We start from the raw sequence: 27,552 nt of genomic DNA, 5'->3' as shown, positions 1-27,552 counted from the left end.
TCCAACCATCTCATCCTCTTCTCATCGTCCCCTTCTCCTCCTGCCTTCAATCTCTCCCAGTATCAGGGTCTTTTCTAATGAGTCGGCTCTTCGCATCAGGTGGCCAAAGTATTGGAGCTTCAGCTTTAGCATCAGTCCTTCCAATAGATATTTGGGACTGATTTCCTTTAGGATTGACCGGTTTGATCTCCTTGCAGTCCAAGGGACCTCAAGAGTTTTATCCAACATCATAATTCAAAAGCATCAATTCTTCAGTGCTCAGTCTTCTTTATGGCTCAGCTTTCACATCCATATATGACTACTGGAAAAACCATAGCTTTGATTATATGGATCTTTGTTGGCAAAGTAATGTCTCTGATATTTAATATGCTTTCTAGGTTTGTTATAGCTTTTCTTCCAAGGAGCAATCATCTTTTAATTTCATGGCTGCAGTCACCATCTGTAGTAATTTTGAAGACCAAGAAAATAAACTTTGTCACTGTTTTCATTGTTTCCCCATCTATTTTCCATGAAGTGATGGGACCAGATGCCATGATCTTCATTTTTTGAATGTTGAGTTTTAAGCCAGCTTTTTCACCCTCTTCTTTCACCTTCATCAAGAGGCTTTCAGTTCCTCTTCACTCTCTGCCATAAGGATGGTGTTATCTGAATATCTGAGGTTATTGATATTTCTCCCGGCAATCTTGATTCCAGCTTGTGCTTCATCTAGCCTGGCATTTCACATGATATACTCTGCATATAAGTTAAATAAGCAGGATGACAATATATAGCCTTGACATACTTCTTTCCTAATTTTGAACCAGTCCATTGTTCCATGTCCAGTTCTAAGTGTTGTTTCTTGATCTGCATACAGGTTTCTCAAGAGGCAAATAAGGTACATAATATTGGAGCCTCCATAAAGGGGACCCTAGAGAACTCTCATTCCTTCCCTTTCTGCCACATGAGGGTATAAAAAGAAGTTTGCAGTCTTGCAACCCACAAGAGGACCCTTACCAGACCATGCAAGCACCATTATCTGGGACTTCTAGTTTCCAAAACTGTGATAAATAAAATTATGTTGTTTATAAGCTACCCAGTCTGTGTATTTTTTAATAGCAACCTGAACAGACTAAAATATATATCCTTATATATACACACCCACACAGAGAAAGAGAGCTGAAAAAGGAGATGCAATGTTACAAAGGAGATAAAAAAGCAGCAAAAAGAGATGAAAAGTTATGAAGCAGAGCTTAAAATAGAAATGGAAGCCAAAATAAGCATGACTAAAAATATGAAAGTATGCTGGAAACACCAAAAAACTAGAATAAATGGGACTTGGAAAATGTGTTGACACAAAGCATGGGTGGACTTGAGGAACTCACTGAAAACATAATTGAGACAAGAAAGCTTTATCATACATGAGCTATCTTGCAAGCATCAGAAAACTAAACACTAATAAAACAATGTCAAGGACTCAAATAGGCTCGAAGGGAATAGACTTGAGGAAGTCACTCAAAACAACACTGGCAGGATAAGAACATGAAAACGACTGAAACGTTGACAATAAAAATACACATCCATTGACAGGGATCCAGTGAATGTATAGTTGATACCCCAGAAGAAGAGGACAAAATAAATAAAGACAAGCTGTCATGCAAACAAATGTCTTTTTAAAAAAGACTCTAATTAGCAGATAAAACAACATACAATGCCCTTAGGAAAAACTGATATCTAGTGTTGTACACCCAATTGTATTTTGGTGAATTTAATAACCTAAAAGAATAAAGAAAACAGTCATGAAAGCATTATAGAAAATGGGAAGTTGCAAAGCAAGTCCGATCAGACAAATAAATGTGATTGGTCTGAGACGTTACTCAGCACTCCATTCAATGCCAGAAGACAAAGAAGTAATATCTACAAAGTTTTGAGGAAAAAGAAAGTATAACTCAAGAATCTCATACCTAGCCAATATGTCCTTCAAGTTTAAATGAAAAGAGAGATGTTATCAAGAATGCAAAAACTTAGAACAGGGAGTTTGTTATTTAAAGTAAAAGAATAAAAAAAAGAAGGATATGTTTCTATGCCAAAATTCAGCTGCCAAAAGATGGATGAATTAGTTTAGGCATGGAGACGCTGTGATTGATAGACTGCTGAAAACTGTGGGAATTATGTACAAGTTATAAAATTTGGTGCTATAAAACTGATAACACACCTAACAAACAGTTGGGATGAGACTCTGGGAGCTGTAAAGCACCTATAAGTTTGCTGAATCCCATCTGTCTAAACATCCAGTCAAAAGATACCATTTAAAGTTTGAACTTGTAGTTAAAACAAAACATCAACTCTGATCTCTTACCTAATAGTCTTTCCTTGAGAGAAATCTTTTGGAAAATGAAACATTTTGTCATGGAGAAACACCTGAATCTCATCATCTCTCCAGTTGCACTTAATTATTTTTCCACACAATTCAAATTAAGTGAATTTCATACAGACCAAGAGCTCACAGCTCCCCAGCGCTTACCCTCTGTTTCGTCTTGATTAAACTTTAGTGAGGCCTGTCTCTTTCCTGTCAGTTCTGCTCATCTCCAAGCCTGAGTGAACACTAAAAACCAGACGCGCTAAGTCACTTCAGTTGTGGCAGTCCCTTCGTGACGCCATGGACCATGCCCTGCCAGTACGCTGTGTCCATGGGATTCTCCAGGTATGAATACTGGAGTGAGTGGCCATTTCCTTCTCTAGGGATCAAGCCTGCGTCTCCTCCTACGTCTCCTGCATTAGCAGGCACGTTCTTTATCAGCCCACTCCAAGAACTGGCTGACACAGCAGGGCACTTTTCCTCTCAGACCTCCTGGTCGTTTCCACTTGTTTGCCCGGCTTCCTCTTAAAAATTCCTGCTAATCTCTCATATTCTCTGTATTCATTTTTTTTTAAACTTTCAGTCACAAGTTATCATAAACTAGATGACTTAAAACAATAGAAATTTATTCTCTTACAGTTGTGGAGGCTGGAAGTTTGAAAGTTCTTCAAGGTGTCAGCAAGTCCACATTCCCTTTGAGACTCTACGTGTCTAGCTTCTGGCCCCTGCCTCTGCCTAGCTTCTGGGGGTGGCCGTTAATCATGGGCATTTTTGGGTTTGTAGCTACTTGACTCCAACATCTGCCTCCATCTTTACATGGCATTCTTCCCTCATATTTTCACAGTCTTCATATTGGCAGGTTGGATTAAGAGCCCATCCTCCTCCAGTATGACTTCCTCTGAACTTCTGAAGTAGCTCTGTTTCCAAATAAAGTCACATGCTGAGGTATTGGGGATAGGATTTCAATATATCTTTTTGGAAGACACAGTTTAACTCTTAACACTTCCCCTTACCTTACAAAAGAAAGACTTTCTGTTTGATGTTGAGATGCTTGAAGATTTCTGAGATTGGAAGCTGTTTCAATAGCTTTCTTCTAAACAAAGCTTCTCATTATGTAAATCCAGATTTGTGTTTATTTGACAATATTTTATGGTGATATAGTATGATTCCATGTTTAAATAAAAATTGTTCAATAACCTTTCTATTAATCCATGCAGGATTAATATTCAAGAAAATTTTTTGTTTTCAATGATAATGTGTTGTTTTCACAAAACATATAAAAGTTATTTTTTTGGACTAAAACCCTTATGAGAAAACAAGTATTTTCTTCCTCTTTCTTACATAAAAGACAGAAAGAAAGACAGCTGGCAGTGAAATGCTTAGCAAGTTACTGGCAATATAAAACTGGAGCCTACATCATAATTGGCTAATTGAGACAGGGCTGACTTTAAAATTAGACACTATTCATATGGAAATTAAAAATTCAGCCAATCATCTCTATGATTGACTTTGGTTTAATAACAGTAAACCCAAATCTGTGAGTCTAATAATCTACACTGTATAGAAGACATCAGAATGTTTTACTCTTTGTCCAAATATTTGTTACTATATAAACTTTCGGTTTTAAAATGATTTCCTCTAGAATTTATAATATATTGTGAGAAGTCAAGTTAGAATACAGAAATCTTGAGGAGCCCGGAAATGAGCCTTTAACATACAGTCTTTGGAAAGAAGTAATATTAAACAGAAGTGGACATGGAACAGACTGGTTCAAAATTGGGAAAGGAGTACATTAAGGCTGTATATTGTCACCCTGCTTATTTAACTTATATGCAAAGTACATCATGTGAAATGCCAGGCTGGATGAATCAAAAGCTAGAATCAAGATTGCAGGGAGAAATATCAACAATCTCATATATGCAGATGATAACTACCCTAATAGTAGAAAGTAAAGAGGAAGTAAGAGCCTTTTGATGAAGGTGAAACAGGGGAATGAAAAAGCTGACTTGAAACTCAACATTCAAAAAACTAAGACATGGCATCTGGTCCCATCACTTCATGGCAAATAGATGGGTAAAAAGTGGAAGCAGTGACAGATTTTATTTTCTTGGTCTCCAAAATCACTGCAGATGGTGACTGCAGCCATGAAATTAAAAGATGCTTGCTTTTTGGAAGAAAAGCTATGACAAACCTAGACAGTGTATTAAAAAGCAGAGACATTACTTTGCCAACAAAGGTCCATCTAGTCAAAGCTATGGTTTTTCCAGTAGTCATTTATGGATGTGAGAGCTGGGCCATAAAGAAGGCTGAGCATCGAAGAATTGATGATTTCGAAATGTGGTGTTGCATAAGACTCTTGAGAGTCCCTTGGACTGTAAGGAGATCAAACCAGTCAATCCTAAAGGAAACCAGTCAATCCTAAAGGAAATCAGTCCTGACTATCCATTGGAAGGACAGATGTTGCAGCTGAAGCTCCAATACTTTGGCCACCTGATGTGAAGTGCCAGCTCATTAGAAAAGACACTGATGCTGGGAAAGATTAAAGTCAAAGGGAGAAGAGGGTGGCAGATGATGGTTGGATGGTATCACTGACTCAATGAACAGGAGTTTGAGCAAACTCCAGGAGATAGTGAAGGACAGAGAAACCTGACATGTTGCACTCTATGGGGTCGCAAAGAGTTAAACACAATCTGAGTGCTTTACATATTATGCCATGCTGACTAGTGGCTTATTTATGAAGAAAACCGCTTAAAATGTGTATTTTGTGAGACAAAACAAGAATTCTAGTACTATATGTCTGCCCAGTATGACATCATCCTGTAATGTTTTACTTTATTCATTAATACATTCATTCACTCATCCTGAAACATTCACCAAGATACTTATTGCTTACTACTGAAGCAATAATTTATAATTGCTTACTACTATTTATTTATAAATAAATAGCAGCACACCAGGCCTCCCTATCCATCACCAACCCCTGGAGTTCACTCAGACTCACGTTCATCGAGTCAGTGATGCCATCCAGCCATCTTATCCTCTGTCATCCCCTTCTCCTCCTGCCTGCAATCCCTCCCAGCATCAGTCTTTTCCAATGAGTCAACTCTTTGCATGAGGTGGCCAAAGTACTGGAGTTTCAGCTTTAGCATCATTCCTTCCAAAGAAATCCCAGGGCTGATCTCCTTCAGAATGGACTGGTTGGATCTCCTTGCAGCCCAAGGGACTCTCAAGAGTCTTCTCTAACACCACAGTTCAAAAGCATCAATTCTTCGGCGCTCAGCCTTCTTCACAGTCCAACTCTCACATCCATACATGACCATAGGAAAAACCGTAGCCTTGACTAGATGGACCTTTGTTGGCAAAGTAATGTCTCTGCTTTTCAATATGCTATCTAGGTTGGTCATAACTTTCCTTCCAAGGAGTAAGCATCTTTTAATTTCATGGCTGCAGTCACCATCTGAAGTGATTTAGTTAGTTAGTTAGGAGGCTATTAAAGGAAATATCTTTAAAAAGGGAAGGAATTAAAAAAATATCTGGTGAGAAACTGATAGTTTGAAGTAAGTTATCGGTAGAAGAACTAGAAATATGCAAATGGATTTAGGAAATGTTTATGATCTAAGGTTGGCAAGATTTTATGAAAATTGATGAATGATCTAGACAGCAATGAATTTGTAATAGGATGAGGGAGAGATGTCAAACAAGACTATCAAATAACTGAGTTTGGAGGCTGCATCTTCACACAAACAACTGATAGGAAATATTATAAAAGGATCATGTGAGGGAGTAAAGCTATTGGATTGTGTCTAATCTTATAATCCATCTTTGTCCCGTACCCAAAGTTTGCAATACGTTATTGCTTCTATCATTTTTGGCTAGATTTTCTCTATTATAAAAATAATCCAGGCTATTTCTTTTAACAAAGGAAAGAAAGAGAACTATAGAAAAAGACAAAGTAATTATTTATTCTATCAATTTTAATTAAAAATTTGTGAAAAATATTGGCTAGATAGTATATGAATATTTTACTTGAGATTTAAGTCTTTATGAGAGTATATCTGCTTTCAATCTAACTTTCTTAAAGGAGTCTAAAGTGTAAATCCAGGATAAATTTAAGATGTAATGGCTACAAGTTAGAAAAAGTTCTAGTTAACCTTAAAATTGGTTAACAATCATTGTATTAGAATTTTCTAGTCAATTGGAGCAAGAGGGACTACCATGAGTTATTTTCAGAGCTTCTCTATTCATTCACATCTATTTTTCACACCATATATATTTGATTGCAGCTGGCCTTCTGAGAGGTAATCATGATTGTTTCAGCAGAGAGATGACATAGTAGGATGCATGAAGACTTTTTTCTAGGTTTTAATGTGAGAGAATTTACTCTTTGGGATTTTAAATTGCAGACAAGACCCCTGCTATAATGTTTCCCTGTTCAATAGCTTCAGCTTTATTAGGTAATACTGACTTTTCCAAATATGATATTTTATACACAATGGTTCTTTAATGTAATCACAAACTGTGTCATTAAGGAAATGTGCTGTGTCTTGAATAAGGATATTCAGACAAAAATAAATACAGATATAACAAACGAATTATATAATCATCGTTCTTCTGTTCTATGGCTGACCAGAGTTTGAGCAATTTCATTGACCTTTTAGCTATAAACTGAGAAAGACTAACAGAAAGCTTATTCAGTGATAGGTATAATTCTTCATAACATGCAATGTTTACAGTGGTTAAACGTTAGTGTCTTTAGAATTATAGGCTTAGGTGTTATTTTTCAAACTGTGTCTCATATCTGATTTAAAATAGTGCCAATTTTCTGACAGGTATTCAGTTCTATAAGGTACTGAATACATTACAGTAGGTGGGTGGGATTGCTAAATGATATTTCATATACATTGTTGATATGCTGAGAAATATGAGTATTATTCTTAAAATCTGAATTAAAAGAGTTTCTCAGAGACATGTAAGACTTTGGATATTATTTCTGTTGAAGAAAGAATATAAAAACTGTTGGGGGCCAGAGTGAGGTACTCCGCCCATGGCAAAGGTCATGAGGAAGGAGGCTCGACATACACAAAGGCGGGATCGAGCCTCAGGAGTCCCCCTGGAAATCCTCGAGCGTCTACCCCCATAACCAGAGCCTGCCTACTTTACTACTTTGTGCTCTTACCTACACCTCTGACTTTACGGGGGGCTGTCCCCCACCACCTCTTTCGGAGAAGGAGTCAACCTAGAGCTCCAGTCAATAAAAACTCTTGGGTGTGACAAGAGTGTTTTAACCTACAAACTCCTCTGAAGGTTCTCTAGCCTGCCTGACAGGCTCATCGGGCCACATGTGATTGCTCACAGCCTCCCAACCGTGAGAGGCACGAGATGCTTTAAACCCTCTAAAAACAGGTTCTTTAGAGAAGTTAGAAAACTATAAGTATAGTGGGCTAATTAGAAATTGTGTTGGTGAAGGGTTTTTCATTTGTTGAGCCAATGTTTGTTGCTAAGTCTCCATACCCCCTGCCCTTACACACATTAATGAATGTATAGAAGAAATAAGTATTAACCTTTGCTATTAATCACGTTAGACCTTAGGCTAAGTAAATTCTTTCCTTAACTAAAACCCACTACACCGTCACCCTATAGGAATGTAACTTTATTTGGGTGGTGTCTGTTTTGAGAATAATCAGCCCTGGAGAAATAAGTGTCCTGATTGACTGACCGCTGTCACAAGGAGAGGGTCGTAAATTGTCAGCAGGCCCCCCTGGCCAGAAGATGATGTAACACCCCTAAGACCTCTGTATACATTTGTATGAAGCACCTGACTTTGATAAAAGTCAGGACTGCTGACCCCGCGTGACTTTTGTATAACATCTCAGTGTATAAAAACAGACTCTGGAAAATAAAGATTTGGGATCAGTTTCTCGAAATACTGGTCTCCCCATGTCGCTCTCTCTCCCACTCTGGCTGAGTCTCCATCTGGAGCGCGGAACCCACCATGCTTACTAATTATGCCTGGGCTTCTAAGATCCGACCGGGGAGGCCTCAGTGTCTCCTCTCCTTCGGGAGAACGGAAGGACGCCTGCGGCCTACGTAAGTGGTGCAAACTTCTTGTCTTGAAGTTTTATTGGTCTCCCGCGTAAACCAAGCTACTCAGCCTCTTTTCTCCACTGAATTTTCCTACTGAGCTATCCTCATTCTATCACTCTTTATATCCTTAATTAACATTTAATTAAGCAATTGTTTCCTGATCTTCGCCTACGCCGTCTCTCCTTCGAATACCCTGGATCAGCCGGGGCTGGTCCCCGGCAAAAAACTTTAAACAGGAGGAAAATATTCATCTTTTACGTCAGTTCAGTGCAGGTCAGTTGCTCAGTCGTGTCCAACTCTTTGTGACCCCATGGACTGCAGCACACCGGACTTCTCTGTCCATCCTTTTAAAGGAATACATTTTAACTGCTAATCTCTACTCAGTTTCAGTTCAGTTTAGTCACTCAGTCATGTCCAACTCTTCGTGAGCCCATGGACTGCAGCACGCCAGGCCTTCCTGTCCATCACCAACACCCCAAATCTACCCAAACCCATGTCCGTTGAGTGGGTGATGCCATCCAAACATCTCATTCTCTGTCGTTCCCTTCTCCACCTGCCCTCAATCCTTCCCAGCATCAGAGTCTATTCCAATGAGTCAGCTCTTTGTATCAAGTGGCCAAAGTATTGGAGTTTCACCTTCGACATCAGTCCTTCCAATGAACATCCAGGACTGATCTCCTTTAGGATAGACTGGTTGGATCTCCTTGCAGTCCAAGGGCCTCTCAAGAGTCTTCTCCAACACCACAGTTCAAAAGCATCAATTCTTCAGTGCTCAGCTTTCTTTATAGTCCAACTCTCACATGCATACATGACTACTGGAGAAACCATAGCTTTGACTAGATGAACCTTTGTTGGAGAAGTAATGTCTCTTTTTTAAAATATGTTTTCTAGGTTGGGTCATAACTTGCCTTCCAAGGAGTAAGCGTCTTTTAATTTCATGGCTGCAGTCACCATCTGCAGTGATTTTGGAGCCCCCCAAAATAAAGTCTGACACTGTTTCCTCATCTATTGCCCATGAAGTGATGGGGCCAGATGCCATGATTTTAGTTTTCTGAATGTTGAGCTTTAAGCTGACTTTTTCACTCTCCTCTTTCACTTTCATTAAGAGGCTCTTTAGTTCTTCTTAACTTTCTGCCATAAGGGTGGTGTTATCTGCATATCTGAGGTTATTGATATTTCTCCCAGCAATCAGGATTCCAGCTTGTGTTTCATCCAGCCCAGCTTTTCTCATGATGTACTCTGCATATAGGTTAAATAAGCAGGGTGGCGATATACAGCCTTGACGTACTCCTTTTCCTATTTGGAACCAGTCTGTTGTTCCATGTCCAGTTCTAACTGTTGCTTCCTGACTTGCATATAGATTTCTCAAGAGGCAGGTCAGGTGGTCTGGTATTGCCATCTCTTTCAGAATTCTCCACAGTTTATTGTGATCCACGCAGTCAAGGCTTTGGCATAGTCAGTAAAGCAGAAATCTATACTACCAGTGAAAAGAAAGGAAAAAAAATGACAGAGCTCCTACCTTAAAGAAGCTTGTAATCTAGTAGACAAAAGAGGCAATCAAACACATAATTAAGATGGAATTTATTAATTGCTCCTAGAGGCATGTACAACATTTTAGAAGAACTCCAAAGAGGTGGGCAAAATTCAGCCTGGGAAGGAACAGCTATTAATAGCCAGGAGTCTTTTCAGTTGCATGTGATAGAATTTCAACTTAGGCTTAGCCAGACCTGGATTTATTTGCTCACATAACTGAGCAATTGCTGTTGCATCTACTTGGGATGGAGTACTCCTATCAAGTATTAGGAATTGTGGAGAGATGGAGATGAGGTGCCACCTTCCATTTTAGTAGACCTGAGGGATGTGGAAGTATCTCACTTCAGTCTCTTTCTTGCCCTGTTGAGAAGGAATTTCAGATGGAAAACCCAGGAAGCAGATGTCCTTCCCATGAGTTGAGGCTCAGGAGTAGTCTCATATAGTACAGAGACTACTTACCTACAGAAGAAAGGGTACAACTGAGATTGTGTAAAGAACAGTGGGCAGTGTATATATGTCAATTTTAATCTCTCAATCTGTCCCACCCTCCAAAACAGGTAGCTAGTTGAATAGCATAGGGAGCTTGGCTTGATGCTCTGTGGTGACCTAGAGGGGTAGGATGTGGGGGAATGAGGGTGGTCTAAGTGGGAGGGGATATATGTATACAAATAGCTGATTCACTTTGTTGTACAGCAGAAACTAATACAACACTGTAAAGCAGTTATACTCCAATTAAAAAAAAAGCAGTGGGCAAAGCAATGGCATTATTGTGAATCAACACCCCTCATCATGTTTTGCTCTAAGACAGTAACCTCAGTATGAAGCCAGGAACAGCCCTGTGATGACCAGAGGGTAAGGCTTGGGGAGTCGGCATTTCATTAGACATCTTCAAGAAATGACATTTACTTGAATTATTGTACCTTTGATTTTTATCCCCAGTCTGATGTGGTTTCCCTGGTGGTTCAGTTGGTAAAGAACACGCCTGCAATGCAGGAGACCTGAGTTCGATCTCTGGGTCAGGAAGACCCCCTGGAGAAGGAAATGGCAACCTACTCCAGTATTCTTGCCTGGAGAAGTCCATGGACAGAGGAGCCTGGTGGGCTACAGTCTGGGAGTCACAAAAACACAAGTGAGCATCTGAGCATATTATACCATAGCATTCTGATGTAGCCTCAGGGGAAATAGCTATCATATTTTTACAGTTATTAGCTTGTGCTGCACGATAATGCATTCTGCAAAAGTAAAGTATCTTATTTATCTCTGTGCTCCCACTGCATAGTGGACACCGTACACTGGACACTCAATGCATGACAATTAGATTCAATGAATCTAGTGAGGTCACAGCAGTAGCTAAAGTTTTCTATCTTGTGGTTATTTGGATTTATTGGAGATCCTGTCGAATTTTCTATTTGGAGAAACAGAAGTACTTAAAAATAATGCGGTGTCCCTGGTGGCTCAGTTGGTAAGGTATCCACCTGCAATGCAGGAAACCCAGGTTCAGTCCCTGGGTAGGGAATACCCGCTGGAGAAGGAAATAGCAACCCACTCCAGTATTCTTGCCTGGAGAATCCCATGGCCAGAGGAACCTCGTAGGTTACAATCCATGGGATCATAAACAGTGGGATACGACTGAGTGTCTGAGCATATTATTATATTATCATCAAAAACTGTACTTCTATAATATTTCTGCTTTAAGAGGTAACAACTCAGAAGCAAGCTAAAATTCCAGATGAGCCAGAATATATCTGGGAATAAAAACAATAAATTTCATATCTCTGCTTACTCATTTAGGGCATCTAAACAAACAAACAAAAAATCCAGTTCAACAAATTTTTCTGTTGCATATTTTAAAACTGGCCCTGTGATTACATTCTAGAAGGGAATCAACGGGAAAAATGTCTTTTCATATAGCTTATATATTCTGTTTAAAACATTCATGAAAAATAATAACCTCTGAAATATCAGCACATTAGGAAAGGTCAAGATTAAAATGCCATATTTGTTGGAAATTTGACATGTTTTGTTTTTTGTTGGCTGGAATTCATCTTTAAAAATGTCCATTTTGATAGCAGGTCTAATATCAAATGCATTTTTTTTCCTGGCAGAGTTTTCTACATTTTCTCTCATTATAAAGGTTCTGTATTCAGACAAGGGCAATTCTTTTGAGGACACATAAGGCAGAAGCTTGTAATGCGGTTACTTGTCCAAAGAGTTCTTGGCTCTGTCGTGTTGAAAATAACAGAAATGAATTTGGACATCCCAAACCCAGTCAGATATGACTAGGAAGACAATGAAAGGAACAGATGGGTATCTTTGCAAAGCAACAAACTCAGAGCCACACTTGGGGTCATGCCCATCTATTCAGGAGCTGTGAGAAAGGGAATAGAGGGTCAGGGAGAAGGACTTAAATCTTTCTGTGGTGAGAAATCTCTCTTCAGAGTCTTAAAGACACTGGAAACTAAAATGCATATTGTTCAGATTTATTATGCAGAGAATACCGACCTTTTGAACTATTGCTTTATGGATAATACACCATGTTTAAAGGCGTACAAGCTAACAAGTTTTTGAATGTGTATTTCAGTACATAAAATGCAAGTTCTTCATTATTAGGATATGTTTTCCTAGAAAAGAAGACAAAGAATCTTTGAAACAGCATAACGAACCCTATGTCCTAATATTGCTTTGGGTACATGCTAATGAGGATCCTACCATGGACCACTCAATCGTTCTCCTTTGTTGTTCTCTGATTTTTCATAATCAGCCATATTTTCATATCAATGCAACTAAATGAGGATGCCAATATAACACAGGAGTGGTGAGAGAAGTTCACTTGGTCTATAGGTTATTGGTTTCAAAAGTTTTCAGGGCAGCTGTAGACACTATGGACAACAGTATGGAGGTTTCTTAAAGAAGTAAAAATAGAGTTACCACATGATCCTGCAATATCATTCCTGAGCATATGTCTAGAGAAAACTCTAATTAGAAAACATACAGGAACACTGGGGAATGTTGATAGCATCACTATTTGCAATAGCCTAGACATGGAAGCAACCTAAATGCCCATTGACAGATAACAGATAAAGAAGAAGCAGTTCATATACACAATGCAGTATTACTCAGATATCATATATCTGTCTTGGGATCTAAAAAATGATACAAATGAATTTATTTACCAAACAGAAATAGACTTGCATACATAGAAAACAAACTTATGGGGACATTTCCTATCAAAGGGGATGGTGGTAGTGAGGGATAAATTAGGAGTCTGGGATTAACAGATACAAACTACTACATATAAATAGATAAACAACAAGGTTCTACTTTATAACAAAGGGAACTTTATTCAATATCTTGTAATAAACAATGATGAAAATGAATATATATACATAAATATATATATAACTGTAATATATATATATGTGTGTGTATATATATAACTGGATCCTCTTGCTGTACACCAAAAACTAAGACAACATTGTAAAGCAACTAAAATTTTTTTTAAAAATGTGTTTGGCAAATCAAATGCCTGTAAACCTTGTTATTTGGGAAAAAGGACATTTCAATAAAAACAATGATAACCAAAGGGCATATATGAATTTGGAGCGAGGAAATAATTTACTTAGAAACTGTCAGCATAATGATAATTTGTAAGTTATATGTTACATAAGAAGTGTGATGCACTTCTTATTGTAAGTTACTTAACTTAGATCTAGATGGTTGATAACCATAGAAAAGCAAAGATTTTTTTGTGTGTGTGTGAAATATACATAATATTAAACTTCCTGTTAAGTGTTCAATTCAGTGGCATTAAGTACATTCACACTGTTGTACAACTGTTGATACTGTACATCTCTAGAACTTTTTCTTTATCCCAAACTGAACTCTGTGCCCATTAAACAATTTCTTCATTACTCCCTTTCCCCAGCCTCTAGTAACCAGTATTTTCTGCTTTCTATTTCTACAAATGTTGACTCTCCTGTGATTTTTATATAAGTAGTGTTAGTCGCTCAGTCGTGCCCAACTCTTTGCGACCCCATGGACTGCAGCCCACCAGGCTTCTCTGTCCATGGGACTTTCTAGGCACGGGTACTGGAGTGGGTTACATAAGTGGAGCCATACAATATGTTAAATTTGGGGTCTCACTTATTTCACTTAGCATAATGTTTTCAAGTTTCATCTATACTATAGCGTGTATCAGAACCCCATCCCCATTTGCACTGAATGATGCTCCACTGCATGGACATACTGCATTGCTTATTCATCATCTGTCACTGGACATTTAGGTTGTTTCCTCCTTTAGGCACTGTGCATACTGCTGCTGTGAACACTGGTGTGCATCCATCTATTCGAGTCTCTGCTTTCAGAGATTCTTTTGGGTATATTCCTAGAATTGGCATTGGAGGATCATACAGTAATTTTATGTTTTCTTTTTTGAGGAAACATCATACTGTTTCCCACAGCACCTGCACCATTTGACATTCCTACCAGCAGTGTATAAGTGTTCCAGTATCTCTACATCCTTGCCAATACTTCTTTTTCTTTTTCCTTGATAATAGCCATCTTAATGGGTGTGAAATGATATCTTTTTGCAGTTTTCATTTTCATTTCCCTCATGACTAGCAGTGTTGAGCACCTTTTCATGTGCTCATTGGCCATTTGTATATCTTTTCTGGATAATTGTCTGTTAAGCCCAATTTTTAATTGGGTTGTTTTTTTGGGGTTTTGCTTTTATTGAGTGGTAGTTTTATATATTCCAGATATTAATTCCTTATCAGATATATTATTTTCAAATATTTTCCTCCATTTTATGTATTATTTTTTCACTCTTTTGATAGTGTCATTTGATACAAAGAAGTTTTCAATTTTGATGTCTCAATTAATTTATTTTTTCTTTTTTTGCCTATGCATTTTGTGTTATAGCCAGAAATTGTTGCCAAATCCAATGTAAGAATCTTTTTGAATGTATTCTCATAGTCTAGAAACCTTGATTTTATAACATCTCTTTCCATTCTTTAGTTGCACTTTTCACATCCTCTTATCACACAAAGGACAAATAGGACTATCATCTAGGTTGCCAAAAATACTTAATGTATAAGCCTACGCTTGTAATACACATAATTAAACCTGTGCTAGTTTATGATTCGTCTTTCCCTTTTTTAGGAACTCTTTTGAGATTTAATTTTAAAGGTATAGAAACAAAAGAATCACCCAACTCTTCTGTCCTATTTGGCAACAGTTATACAGTTGGCTTAAAGCTCAACATTCAGAAAACTAAGATCATGGCATCTGGTCCCATCACTTCATGGGAAATAGATGGAGAAACAGTGGAAACAGTGTCAGATTTTATTTTGGGGGGGGTGCTCCAAAATCACTGCAGATAGTGATTGCAGCCATGAAATTAAAAGACGCTTACTCCTTGGAAGGAAAGTTATGACCAACCTAGACAGCATATTCAAAAGCAGAGAAATTACTTTGCCAACAAAGTAATCTAGTCAAGGCTATGGTTTTTCCTGTGGTCATGTATGGATGTGAGAGTTGGACTGTGAAGAAGGCTGAGCGCCGAAGAATTGATGCTTTTGAACTGTGGTGTTGGAGAAGACTCTTGAGAGTCCCTTGGGCTGCAAGGAGATCCAACCAGTCCATTCTGAAGGAGATCAGCCCTGGGATTTCTTTGGAAGGAATGATGCTAAAGCTGAAACTCCAGTACTTTGGCCACCTCATACGAAGAGTTGACTCATTGGAAAAGACTCTGATGCTGGGAGGGATTGGGGGCAGGAGGAGAAGGGGACGACAGAGGATGAGATGGCTGGATGGCATCACTGACTCGATGGACGTGAGTCTGAGTGAACTCCGGTGATGACAGTTGGTAATGGACACAGAGGCCTGGCGCACTGCGATTCATGGGGTCGCAGAGTCGGACATGACTGAGCGACTGAACTGAACTGAACTGAAGTGACTAACCATAAGTGGGACTTTCACACTTCTGAAAATTGATCTAAGCTCTTTGCATACATTAATTCATTTGTTCCTCAAACAATTCATTTATTCCTCACAACTATCATTATCATTATCACCATCCTCATCTTCAGTTTAGAGTTGAAAAAATGGAAGTGTAGAAAGGTTGATTAACTTGGCAAAAGTCTCACGGTAAGTGATAGAGCCCAGATCTGAAGCCAGAAGTCCATGCCCTTACTGCTCTCCATGTACTCCATGCACACTTCCAATAATGAGAGTTAGGAGTCTAGGAGGGATAGACACGAGAGTTTTATCATGATATTTACCTCGATATAAACCTTCTGTGAACCTCTAGTTCCCAAAGGGTAAATAAAAGACCTAGGTTCTTAGCATGATATTTAACATTCTTCAAAATCTGGCTCCAGCTTTTGTTTCCCTCTTCTTTGTAACATTATCACACTCTGTTTAAACAGATAAGCTTAAAAACTGCGAGGCTTGTCTCTAATGCCATTACTTATATCATTCCCCACAAGTGGGTTTATTTTCATCTCACCATCCTTATCTGTTGGCATTCTATCCATCTTAGAAGTCTGGTTCACATCTTAGGAGGCTGATCCTGCCATAATTATTTTTCTTTTAATTTCAAATACAAGTGTCCTTTCCCTTCTGTATCACCTACCGCATATGCAGTCCACTCATTTACACTTTCATTCATTCACTAAATAGTACTTTTCAAATATTGCTGTACTTCATGGCCATTTCTGAATATAACATACTGCCAATATCAGATTTTAAAATCTTGGAAAGCAGATACCATATAGTTCCCACTTTTATATTCCCCATGGTACTTAGCATAGGAGGAACTTAATAAATATAGATTCATTCACTGATTAGCTGAGTTATATGACCAAACTTAAGCTGGCAATCTGATTTTTATGAGATTATTACTATAAGGATAAGCTCTCTTTATTTAGAAACTTCTGTCGTGATCAGTGAGAAACTAAGGATTAGAAAAAACTCACATATGAAAGAACTATTATATACCAAACTAAATGTCAAACTGTGCGTGAGTGAACACTCGTGACCGACTCTTTGCAACCCTATTGACTGTAGCCTGCTAGGCTCCTCTGTCCATGGAATTTTCCAGGCAAGAATGCTGAAGCAGGTTGCCATTTCCTTTTCCAGGGGATCAAACCCTTCTCTGAAATCTCCTACATTGGCAAGCTGATTCTTTACCACTAGTGTCATCTGGGAAGCCTCTAAGGACTTTTTTCTAAGTTAAGGAAAGTTGATAAATCTGACAGTAGAGTTATTTTTAGAATAATGCAGTAGAGTTAAGTGAAATGAATTAATGAAAAGCAATACACAGACTAGTATGATTTAAAATGGAAATAATTAGATATTTAGAAGTTTTTGAAAAATCATAATGAAATAATTGATTTCTAGGAGAGGTTAATGACCATACTTCTCAGACCTTTAAATCTCACCAAGAATCCCTTTTTTCATCCCTAAATAATGAAGATAACATCTTTTTAAGATGAAAGAATGATATGCATCTTGTAAAGGGGAAAACACCATAAACAGTCTTATTTTACATCTCTAATTTTTTCTGTCTAGAAAAAGTACAGAGATTTCTCTTTAATTTGACAGCTTCCAGGAAAACCGACCGAGTCACCTGGTCAGTGAAAAGATAAGACAAGTGAAGTGAAACTAGAACAAGTAGAAGACAGAACATAGGTATTCAAACCTTAGATGCCAGGCTACTTAGCTTACCTGTGAAATGATTGCAATGAGCACATTTAAAGCGATAAGGTGAAATGGACAGATTTTTGTTTTCAAGAGACATGTAGCTCAGATATGCAGATGACACCACCCTTACGGCAGAAAGTGAAGAGGAACTGAAGAACCTCTAGGTGAAAGTGAAAGAGGAGAGTGAAAAAGCTGGCTTAAAACTCAACATTAAAAAAACTAAGATCATGGCATCTGGTCCCATCACTTCAGGCAAATAGATGGGGAAACAATGGAAACAGTGGAAGATTTCATTTTCTTGGGCTCCAAAATCACTGCAGATGGCGACTGTAGCCATGAAATTAAAAGACATTTTCTCCTTGGAAGAAAAGCTATGATCAACCTAGACAGTGTATTAAAAAGCGGAGACTACTTTGCCGACAAAGGTTGGTCTAGTCAAAGCCATGGTTTTTCCAATAGTCATGTATGGATGTGAGAGTTGTACTATAAAGACAGCTGAGTGCCGAAAAATTGATGCTTTCAAAATATGGTGTTGGAGAGGACTCTTGAGAGTCCCTTGGACTGCAAGGAGATCAAACTAGTTCATCCTAAAGGAAATCAGTCCTGGGTGTTCATTGGAAGGACTGATGCTGAAGCTGAAACTCCAATACTTTGGCCACCTGATGTGAAGAACTGACTCATTGGAAAAGATCCTGATGTTGGGAAAGACTGAAGGCAGGAGGAGAAGGGGTCCACAGAGGATGAGATGGTTGGATGGCATCACCTACTTGGTGGACATGAGTTTGAGCAATCTCTGGAAGCTCGTGATGGACAGGGAAGCCTGGAGTGCTGCAGTCCATGGGGTCGCAAAGAGTCAGACATGACTGAGCAACTGAACTGAACTGTAGCTTTGTTGACACCATGGTCACAGGGCAGCACCGAAAAGCCCAAGTGGCAGCGAAGGTCTGAGGAGTCACGTGGCCTTTGCTGGCCACCGTAGGGCACCGATCCAGGGGCTCTGAGGTCTAATCCATCCATTTCAAACACTAGCCCAGAATCAGGTGTGCCGCGGGTCCAGCCTGGTGGGTGACTTCTACGTGGTTCCAAAACCCCAGACCATCTCTGAAATGAGAGTTGACTTGTCTAGACTCTGGTCTTTGGAGATGCGAATAGGAATATGTAGCTGGAAATCAGATGTGAGGAGCTGGTGAACAAGGTCGCAGCAGAATTTGAAGGGCCCTTGAGGCTTGAATTGTTGCCCTGACAATCCGGATCCACAGTTATTAGGAATCCGTGTGGCAAGGTCAAAGATCAGAGCCCATAAACATTGGTTGATGTTGAGCTAGAGGAAGAAGCTCAAGGAACGTTTCTAAGAACAGCCAGGGGGTTATTGAGAGAACAAGGAGCTGGAGATCTGCTTCTCTTTCCTCTTTGTGCCTTCGAACAGCTCCTCCCTGGAGGTAAGAAGACCAGGTGGCTCCTTATGGGGGTTGGTGTGGGAGGCTTTCCAAAATGTCTAGGGTGCTGGAAAAGAAACAATAAATTATGTAAAATCAGAGATAGAGGTGGGAAAGGAACAGGAAGAACCACAATGAAAACGTAGAGGGTAAATTTGAGAGACGGGACAGGAAAAGTTAGGTTGGGTGATGCTGAGTCACTTCAGTCATGCCCAACTCTTTATGACACCATGGACTGTACCCTGCCAGGCTCCTCTGTCCATGGGATTCTCCAGGCAAGAATACTGGAGTGAGTAGCCATGCCCTCCTCCAGGGGATCTTCCTGACCCAGCAATTGAACCCAGGTCACTTATGTCTCCTGCATTGGCAGGCATGTTCTTTACCACTAGTGCTACCTGGGAAGCCCAAAAGTGAGGTTTAGTCAGTTCAGTCGCTCAGTCATGTCCAACTCTTTGCTACCACATGGACTGCAGCATACCAGGCTTCCCTGTCCATCACTAACTCCCAGAGCTTGCTCAAACTCACTTGAGTCGGTGATGCCATCCAACCATCTCATCCTTTGTTGTCCCTTCTCCTCCCACTTTCAGTCTTTCCCAGCATCAGGGTCTTTTCAATTGAGTCAGTTCTTCGCATCAGGTGGTCAAAGTATTGGAGTTTCAGCTTCAGCATCAGTCCTTCCAATGAACATTCAAGATTGATTTCCTTTAGGATTGACTAGTTGGATCTCCTTGCAGTCCAAGGGACTCTCAAGAGTCTTCTCCAACACCACAATTCAAAGGTATCAATTGTTTGGTGCTCAGCTTTCTTTATGGTCCAGCTCTCATATCCATACATGACTACTGGGAAAAGCATAACTTTGACTTTACAGACCTTTGTCAGCAAAGTGATATTTCTGCTTTTAAATATGATGTCTTAGGTTGGTCATAGCTTTTCTTCCAAGGACCATCTGCAGTGAATATGGAGCCCAAGAAAATAAAGTTGTCACTGTTTCCATTGTTTCCCCATCTATTTGCCATGAAGTGATGGGACCTGATGCCATGATGTTCATTTTTTTTTTTTTTTTTTTGAGTGTTGAGTTTTAAGCCAGCTTTTTCATTCTCCTCTTTCACTTTCATCAAGAGGCTCTTTGGTTCCTCTTCACTTTCTGCCATAAGGGTGGTGTCACTGAATATCTGAGGTTATTGATGTTTCTCCTGGCAATCTTGATTCCAGCTTGTGTTTCATAAATCTGGCACTGTTAGTGGTCATGCCTCGACTGAAAGAGCGTGAAGGAAGAAACCGAGAGAAGAGGGCTTTTAAAATCAGTTCCGATGAGGTGGTTCCCTGGGAATTCTGAATGTTGATGGGAACATGCTAAGCAATTACCACTGCATTTCTAAATATTTCTATATCTGATCTAGAGAAAACCAACAGTTTTTATGTTTAAAATTGAAATCTTCCAAGAAAATTTGGCATACATATAGAAGAAATTTTGCCTAGATTCTAATTCCGACATTTCCAGGTCCAGAACAGCCCTGAAATCTTGGACTGTCACCACCTGTGGAACCCAGTTTCTAAATATTTAAAAGTAGGGGCCTGACATACAATATCTCTAATCTCTATCTGAAATTCATTAGGGATCCTTTTTAAATTTAAATGTTTTACTCTCTGTATGCATGCCAAGTTGCTTCAGTTGTGTCTGACTCTTTGCGATCCCATGGACTGTAGCCTGTCAGACTCCTCTGTCCATGGGATTCCCCTGAAAAGAATACTGGAGTGGGTTGCTGTGCCCTCCTTCAAGTCATCTTCCCCATCCAGGGATGGAACCCATGTCTCTTATGTCTGTCTTCTGCTTTGGCAGGCAGGTTCTTTACCACTAGCATCATGTGGGAAATCCTTTTCTCTGTAAGCCTTAGGTTATCTTCTTATAGCCATCTCTAACATCCGGAAAATGCAGAGTAAATGTTTCCATTCTCTAATGACATGACAAAATGAAACCTGAGGAAATGCTGTAGAAACTTTTGTAAAGGTTTATACCCTTTTTGTCCATGTTCTTTTTATTTGTAGGCATTGTATAGTTCATATATATGTATGTATGTATACACACACACACACATTGGGGCTAGTATGAGAAGGTAAAACTGTAGTGAACTTATAGTAACAAACAGAAGAGGAACAGACATATAAACAGGCAAAGAATGTATTGACAGCAATAGAGCTGAAGTGTAGAAGCTGTGAGGGGATGAATGAAAGAAAAATGATGTTCCAAGTACTCATCCAGGCAAACATTTGGCGCATGATTTGTTTTTGATACAGTTGTAATGAAATTCCATTCTTCTCTATGGAACAACAGGCCAGATCTTTAGCGCATTGCTGCCTGGTGCCCAGTGGGCAGCGAGTGCCTGATTGCCAGTACCACTTTTTAGCGCATGTTCATCTGCAGGATATTAAACAGATTGCCGTCCTTTTGATGTTTGTGAATATGAGTAGTAAATACCATATTGATATGACTCAATGGATTTGTTTCAGGAAAAAGAAAAAGACAAAGAGGAGGGCGAAGAAAGGAAGAAGGAAGAGAAGGTGGAAGGAAAAGAAATTCACATTGCTCCCTGCAATGAAGGGATGAATTAGATAAGTCTGAAAGTGTATCAGTTGTTTGGAGGTGAGTAGCACACTCTGTACCTAAAAAGAAATGGTACCTCTTCCAGTTCATTGCCAATTTAATGAGTAAGGGAATGGCTCCCCAAAGAGTCTGCAAATATTTTTTTTTTTCAGAAATAGCAAATGAAGAATAACAAATGTGTTTTATTACAGTTCAGAATTTTCCAGAATGTGCCTTAAATGGCCATAAACAAGGTATGTGTGTATGAGTATGTGAGTATGCACCATATTATTTGCTATGTTTATAAGAAATTCATAAGTTATTATTAGCTTTACTTTCCATTTTATAAAAAGTCATAACAGAGTTGTTTGAGGTAGACAAAGTTCAAGTAAAACCTTACCAGTTGGATAAAGCTAAAGGAACATTAGAGTATAAAAATTAGATTGTAATTTTATTCCCACCATCTTTTTAATGGTATCTAGTAAGTTATTTTAAATTTTCACTTCTTTTATATTAAAAGATGTTGAGCTAGGTGCTCTCTCAAGCCCTGTCCATCCACAGGCTTTACATCATACAGGTGGTCTCGGAGTTTTCACTGGGAACATTGTTTTTGAAAATAGTAAATTCTAGGCAAGTAATCATATTCTCCTGATGAGTTATCTCCTAAATTCTAAAACTATACCCTTTTTGGATTGGGAAAGTGATTTTCTTATTCTTCATCTCATTATTCTCAACTGTGAAGCTGAGATAATGGCATATGGTGGTGATGGTGGTTTAGTTGCTAAGTTGTGTCCTACCCTTATGACCCCATGGACTGTAGCCTACTAGGCTCCTCTGTCCATGGGATTTTCCTGGCAAGAATTCTGGAGTGGGTTGCCATTTCCTTCTCCAGGCGATCTTCCCGACCTAGGAATTGAATCCGGGTCTCCTGTACTGAAGGCAGATCCTTAACCAACTGAGCCACCAGGGAAGCCAATTGTAGTATCTGTGGCCTACTTGAAAGAGACCTGGGAAGAAGTGGTCAGTTCATTTGGTAAAATGTACGTGAGGTCGGACAAACCTTATCTTGCAATGAGAGACAGAGAGAAACAGAAAGAGAAACACACTAATTAGAGCTTCCTGTTCCAGGGTGTCTATTCATCCCCTGCTCTGGTCACTTTGTTAAAGCCATACAAAAGTAGAAACAGGGACATGCAATTACGCAGATTGCCTACTTCAGGTTCAGAGCTATCTTCAGCTGTAATCTTTAGAACATTGCTATCTTGGTTTTTGCCTAGCTCTCTTTTGAAGCTCCTAGTGTAGACGTATCTTCCCTGGTGGCTCAGATGGTTAAGAATCTGCCTGCAATGCAGGAGACCTGAGTTTAATTTCTGGGTCTGGAAGATCCCCTGGAGAAGAGAACAGCAATGCACTCCAGTATTCTGCCCTGGTGAAACCCATGGACCTAGGAACCTGGCGGGCTACCGTCCATGGGATTACAAAGAGTGGGACATAGCTGAGTGACTAACATTTTCACTTTCAGTATAGACATAAACTGTCTTTTCACTGGTTTTGCAAATACTTTTCAAGCTTGGATTTTCTGTGACACTTAACATCCTACAATAACTGAACATAAGAAAGATTTGTGGATTGTTTACAATGAACTGAACTCATAGATGGGCTTCCCAGGTGGCACTAGTGGTAAAAAAATCTGCCTGCCAGTATAGGAGATGTAAGAGATGTGAGTTCGATCCCTGGGTCGGGAAGATCTCCTGGAGGAGGGCGTGGCAACCCACTCCAGTATTCTTGTCTGGAGAATCTCATGGACAGAGGAGCCTGGTAGGCTACAGTCTGTTGCTGCTGCTGTTGCTGCTAAGTTGTTTCAGTCGTGTCTGACTCTGTGCGACCCCGTAGACGGCAGCATGACAGGACAGGCTTCCCCGTCCCTGGGATTCTCCAGGCAAGAACACTGGAGTGGGTTGCCATTTTCTTCTCCAATGCATGAAAGTGAAAAGTGAAAGGGAAGCTGCTCAATCGTGTCCAACTCCTAGCGACCCCATGGACTGCAGCCTACCAGGCTCCTCCATCCATGGGATTTGCCAGGCAAGAGTGCTGGAGTGGGGTGCCATTGCCTTCTCTAAGGCTACCGTCTATAGGTACGCAAAGAGTTGGACACAACTGAAGCAATTTAGCACATACAAACTAATAGATAGCTTAATGTAAGGTTATTAACAATCTTATTACCCTCTACTTTTTCCCCACCAAAGGTCAAGGCCTTCCTTTCTTTTCTTTTTGTAAAATAAATCAATTTATTGAGAGCTGATATAATAATGAACTGTTGTATATGCTAAACATGTAGCAGACAAGGATCCCATGCAGTTTCTCCAAGGCTCAGATAAATCAGGCTGTAAAGGTTGTTGATGGAAACTATGGAGGGATATTTAAATATTAACTTTACTAAGTTTATTTATTTTGTTTTGATTGAAACCATCAGAATGGACTAAAGAACTCTCATTTCACTGGGAGGATAAAGTAGATGGCTGTGTGAGATGTTATTGTATTTACTCTAGACTTTGCTGCAAAATTACTCTCGAGAATCTTATTAGTTCTGAATAAAAAGAAAATGGCATGGAAACACATTTTCCATATCTAACAGTCATAGAGTAGGTTTATAATGTTCCACCTAAATAGAGATTGTTTAATGTAACATTTATACTGATGTATTGAGAACAAGGGCTTACCAGTGAGTGAATCAATAGCTTCCCTTTGAGTTTATGGCTTTCAATATCAAAACAATCATATAAGTACCAGATATTAGTCACAGACAGATAATAATTAGGATTGTTACCAGGTGAGGAGAGAAAGATGCTTATCCCTCTAAGTCTGATGTCCATTGCTGTTACTCCTAGAGCTGCTTGGACATGGGTACCACACAGGATGTCTCCAGTTAGATTTAATAGTACAGCTTGTTTCTCTTTGAAAGTGTTAGTCGTTCAGTAATGTCCAACTCTTTGCAAACCCATGGGCTGTAGCCCGCCAGGCTCCTCTAACCATGGGATTTTCCAGGCAAAAATAACTAGAGAGGGTAGCCACTTCCTTCTCCAGGGGATCTTTCCGGCACGAGGCTCAAACCCGTGTCTCTTGCATTGTGGGCAGATTCTTTACCTTCTGAGCCACAAAAGAAGTTTCTCTTTGGATACCTTTAAAACCCCTTTCCCTTAATGGCCTTCTTTGTTTCTTCTCTCTCTTCCTTACCCAACCTTTTCCCTCTCAGCTGTGACTTTCTTGTTTTAATTCACAAATTGTTGTTGTTGTTCAGTCTCTAATTCATGTCTGACTCTTTTGAAAACTTATGGACTGTAGCCTGCCAGGCTCCTCTGTCCATGGGGTTCTCCAGGCAAGACTACTGGAACGGGTTGCCGTTTCTTCCTCCAGGGGTTCTTCCTGTCTCTAGATGTTGGCAGGCAGATTCTTTACCACTGAGCCACAGGGTAGCCCTCACAACCTGTGCCTTTGGAAAACAGTATCAGAATTAGATGTTTTTCATTCTCCTGGTTAGTGTTTGAGCTCCTGCTCTCCCACTCACACATATGCCTGACATTAAATGATGACTTGCTCTTTCATAACATGCATGTGATGAGACGCCATCATCATAATTTAACCATGTAGTTCTGCTTAGTGGCAATATAGAGAAATTATTCATTAGCTAATTTTATGATAGAATATACAGAAGCTCCTTAATAGCCTTGGGACAAAGTACTATAATTTATCAATACCATAATAGGTTAAATTATGAAAATGAGACTTATAAAGCCAAAGGTATTTTAAAAAAATGCTGATAACCACATGAGTATAACACTCAGAAGTGAGGAAGAATGAGATACTGAGTTTGAAGACTTTTAGTCTGATTTTCTTATGGCATCTTTCTTTGTGACTTTTCATAAGGTCATTTGCAGCAGGTCCCAGACTGAGAATTATGAACGAATAAATGAAATGGGAAATTAATTTGGTTTAAATGATACTAGACATTATCATGTACTTCTCCAGCCTAATCACACAAATGACTTCAAATAAAGCTGATAGACCTTCTAGAGACAGGAAGTAGCACACTCCATACTAGCAGACTATAGAAGCAGAGGATGCATCAGTATGCTTAATAGAAAACAGCCAAGATCAACTAACTGAGCAAACTTTGGTTATATTCCTTCAGAATTTGAGGTGATTATTTTTCTTTATTAAAACTTTTTTTGAGGTATAATTGATGTATAATAATCTGCACATATTTAAAGTGTTCAATTTTGACATAGTCACCTTTTATATGTCACCATAATTAATAAATGAACATATTCACTCCTTCCTGTTTTGCTTTGTGACTCTTTTAATCATTTTTCCTACCCGCTTCTGCCCACTCTTCATTCCGATCCTCCTCGTGCCTCCTGCCTTCTATTTTCTATACCACTGATTATTGTACCCTATTTTATTTTCTTATACTTTATATTGAATTTGTTATTCTATTTCCAGTTTCTTAAGATTGAAGCTGAGGTCACTGATTTGAAACTTTGTCTCTCTTCTAGGCCTTTAGTCCTAGAAATTTCTGAGTGCTGCTTTAGTGATATGTCAAATTTTGTTATGATGTATCTTCATTTTCATTATGTCCCAAATATTTTTTATTTTTCTTCTTTATCTTTTCAACTTGGGGATTGTTTAAAACTTTTCAACTTAGTGTCCAAATATTTTGACATTTAGAAAAACATTTTATTGATTTATAATTCCATTGTTCTCACATGGCATACTTTATGTGAAATCCTTTTAAATTTATTGAAGATTGGTTGATGGCCTAAATAAGATGTCTTGGTAAACATTTCATAGGCACTTGAAATGAATATGTATTCTCTTACTGTGTTATGGTATATGAATGTCAATTAAATTATTTGATAGTAAAATTTGAACAATCTATAGTATTGTTCAAATCATTGGTTTTTCTACTTGTTCTGTCAAATGATGAAGAGATATTGAAATCTCTTAGTATAATTGTAGATTTATCTACTTTTTCTTTCAGTTCTATCAGATTTTGCTTTATGTATTTTGAAGCTTTGTTAGGTATATAAATATTTAGGATTGTTATATATCTTTAGTGAATTGATCTTTTATCACTGCAAAATGACTTTGTCTATCACTGGTAATACTTTTTGCTTTGAAATTTACTTTGTTATTAATAATCACTTCAGCTTCCTTTCCATTAATATGAGTATGGTATGTTTTTAAAATCCTTTTTCTTTTTTGACTATTTTGTTCCTCTTTTTATGAAGTATGTTTTTTGGAGGCGGTATGTATTTGAGTCTTCTTTATATGACAATCTTGCTTTCTAATTGAGGTGTTTAGACCATTTACATTTAGTGTTCTTATTGTTATGGTTAGGCTTAAATATATTTTCCTGTTATTATTTTTCATTTTTCTATCTTTTCTTTTTTCCTTTTTCATCTCTTTTTTGCCTTCTTTTGGGTCAAATGAATATTTTTATAGTTCTGGCCTATGCACTAAATTTAATTTTTTGTTTTGTTATTTTAGGATTTAGAGTATTGACAGTGTAACTTCAAGTGATATATTATTTCCCATATAGTATATGAACCTTACAATATTTTACATTTCCATCTATCTACTTTCAACTTGCTTGCTATTTTTGTTTTATATATGCTTAACTCGTAGTGTATTATTAGTTTTGTTTGAACAATCAGTTTTTTTCTGCTAGAAAATAATGCTTACTGTAGTATTCCACAGTTTTCCCCTTTTGTTTCTGACATATATCTAGCTAAGGCAATTAAATTAAAAGGTAATTGTAAGAAATATTGTTGAAACCATAATATACTGTTTTATATCAATATAAAACACATACTAAAATA

General features: G+C 38.6%; 1 long non-coding RNA gene across 2 annotated transcripts in view; it reads left to right on the top strand.

Annotated features, from left to right (window-relative positions):
- The window catches only part of LOC147370406 (uncharacterized), a 314,970-nt gene that overhangs the window by 251,432 nt on the left and 35,986 nt on the right, over positions 1-27,552 (top strand). For both annotated transcript variants that reach the window (XR_015165252.1, XR_015165253.1), the window contains one exon: positions 21,601-21,733. This is a non-coding gene — a long non-coding RNA (uncharacterized LOC147370406). The remainder of the gene's footprint in view (positions 1-21,600; positions 21,734-27,552) is intronic.

This window comes from Bos grunniens, chromosome 6 (genome assembly GCF_055505025.1).
Source record: "Bos grunniens cultivar Pamir isolate PY7600 chromosome 6, Bosgru_T2T1.0, whole genome shotgun sequence".
Lineage (NCBI taxonomy): Eukaryota > Metazoa > Chordata > Mammalia > Artiodactyla > Bovidae > Bos > Bos grunniens.
This window is presented reverse-complemented; position numbering and strand designations above follow the sequence as displayed.